At 43.0% G+C, this 2396-nt stretch overlaps 1 pseudogene across 1 annotated transcript; it reads left to right on the forward strand.

Moving 5' to 3' along the window:
* The first annotated feature begins 764 nt into the window (after positions 1-764).
* LOC104600859 (ethylene-response factor C3 pseudogene) lies at positions 765-2037 on the forward strand (annotated as a pseudogene). Its single transcript, XR_016084170.1, has one exon. The product of XR_016084170.1 is annotated as an ethylene-response factor C3 pseudogene (transcript).
* Positions 2038-2396: the final 359 nt, after the last annotated feature.

A 2396-nucleotide genomic window follows, 5' to 3' on the forward strand; every position in this document is an offset into this window, starting at 1 on the left:
ATTCTCCCCCTATAATACCAATTCAATGGTTAGAACTTAAAGCTGAAAAGGCACCACTGTGGCCGCCACAGGGGTCCTTCATTAAATGGCAGACCCCTAGAAGTCAAGGATTAGTCTAGTAGACAACGAGTAGGAAGAAAGTTAGCGATCAATCAGTTGTGAATTTCTGAAGTACTGTAGCAGGAAATGAACCAGAACAAACAATTGATCCAAATTAACAAGCCTAGTGAGAATGTTAGAGGCTCAAATTAAAGTATACTAGAATCGGCTCTCTGGGTGTAAGCCGTCTCTTAGATATGAGTGAGTGAGTGAGTGAGTGAGTGAATCTGTGGAATTGAGACGAGAGTGAGCAGAGCCCGAGCCACCCGTGATGGTTAAAAATTAAAACATGTCAATACCTGTTCAACTGCCAAACTGAGCTATCTTCTAAATCCTGAAATGCCACGTGGACAGGCCATGTGAATGCCCCTCCCCCCAAAAGTGTGAGTCAGATCAAATGAGATCATCATGGTGAGATCAGCAAAAATGCTGCTCTGACCTGGCCGCCGTGCGTCATTTGACCCACGTGCAAAATAACATCTCTAACTAGCATAGCTACCATCCATGTCCGATTAGGGGCACCACATCAAACCATGCCAAACGGGCCCCATTCCAATACATCCTCCTTGGCTGATTCACTTTCTTTTCTTTTATACTTTCTTGCTTTGAATCCTCCTCGTCTTTGGGTATATAAAAGGGGTTGGTCTCCCAAATCTTTTCAAATGGGCATGGACTACAACAGCCAAGAGTGATCAGAGAAGCAATAGCAACTTCAACCCCCCCCCCCCCCCCACGAAAAAAAACAACTGCTACCCACAGATGGATTCTTCTTTTTTCCAATCGGATTCTTCTTCCTTCTTCCAGTCCTCCCAAAATTCTAATGAATTCTCGCCGGAATCTTCCTTGGGTTCGCCGGAGTACTTCTCATGGGATGGGCTCATTTTCAATGAAAGTTTCCTCCCATTCAATGAGAATGACTCGGAAGAGATGCTACTCTTGGGTGTTCTGGCAGAGGCTGCCAGAGAGTCATCGGAGACCCAATTCCGCACCCAGATTAAGGACGAAGAAGTGAGCTCCAAACAGAAAGAAGAGCCCAAGACCAAGGAGAAGTCCTACAGAGGCGTTCGAAGACGGCCATGGGGGAAATTCGCGGCAGAGATAAGGGATTCCACAAGGCACGGCATACGGGTTTGGCTGGGGACATTCGATAGTGCAGAGGCTGCGGCTCTGGCCTATGATCAAGCCGCTTTCTCGATGCGTGGATCGATGGCAGTCCTCAATTTTCCAGTGGAGCACGTCCGTCAATCACTCCGAGACATGAAGTACGGTTGCGAAGACGGTGTTTCGCCAGTGGTGGCGCTGAAGAGGAGGCACTCCATGAGACGGAAGTCCACCGGCAAGAAAAACAAAGGGATAGAGGTTCGGACAGAGAATGTGGTGGAGTTTGAGGACCTAGGAACAGAGTATTTGGAGCAGCTGTTGAGTTCTTCTGAGAGTGCCAGTCCTTGGTAAAGTGAATGAATCAACAAAATCTAATTTCACTTCTTCCTCCCAAAAACAGAGAAATATGTCTTCTCCTTCTCTTACTCTCTCACTGTGTCCCGTTTTTGCAGTTGCTGTATTCTTCTTCTCTTTTTCATTATTTCCTTCTTTTATTCTGTTTTGTTCACTCACGAAGTAACTGTCCTGTTCATTTGTAATTTTTTAGTCTGAGATGGCAGGGATAAATTCGCAGGGATTCGATTTTATAAGTTTGTTTAACCATCCTTGCTTGTTTCAAAACTATTCCGGGGATGATTAAACAACTTTAATCCTGTGTATCGTGACTCGTGAGAGAATAAAAACTATTCCGGGGCCTCACTTGATAATTTAAGCCTTTTAGATTAAAGAGTTCCGAGCATTTATGAAGGAGTACTCTTTTGTCATTTCACTTGAGATGTATTTCGTTTTTTCAAAAGAATAGGGCTTGCCCAAATCAATATATATATCCCCACCAAATGATGTGATCGTTAGAAAGACAATAATTAAAAACAAAAAAGCCCCTTTGCTTTTTCAATTTTAATACTTGATTGAAATTTCCTCAAGTGATAATATAGACTATGTTCTCGACTTGAGTCATGACTCTTAGGAGCCGCAGATAAATTCTGTATTTGGACTTTGTTAAAATGCATTAGGTTTGGGGTTTGGGAAGGAAGGTTCCAGGAGTCTCCCTTTTTGATTTCAAGTCACAAAGAAGTTCAGAAAAAAAATTCTTGATCAAGAGGACTTGACATTTTGATTCTGAAGTTACATCTGATCACAATAAAATCTTTTAGACTTAAAAAGAGAGGTTTGATCTACTTGACATCTGCCATTAC

The sequence above is a fragment of the Nelumbo nucifera genome, chromosome 3, assembly GCF_055504915.1.
Source record: "Nelumbo nucifera cultivar China Antique chromosome 3, China Antique-T2T, whole genome shotgun sequence".
NCBI classification, from domain to species: domain Eukaryota; kingdom Viridiplantae; phylum Streptophyta; class Magnoliopsida; order Proteales; family Nelumbonaceae; genus Nelumbo; species Nelumbo nucifera.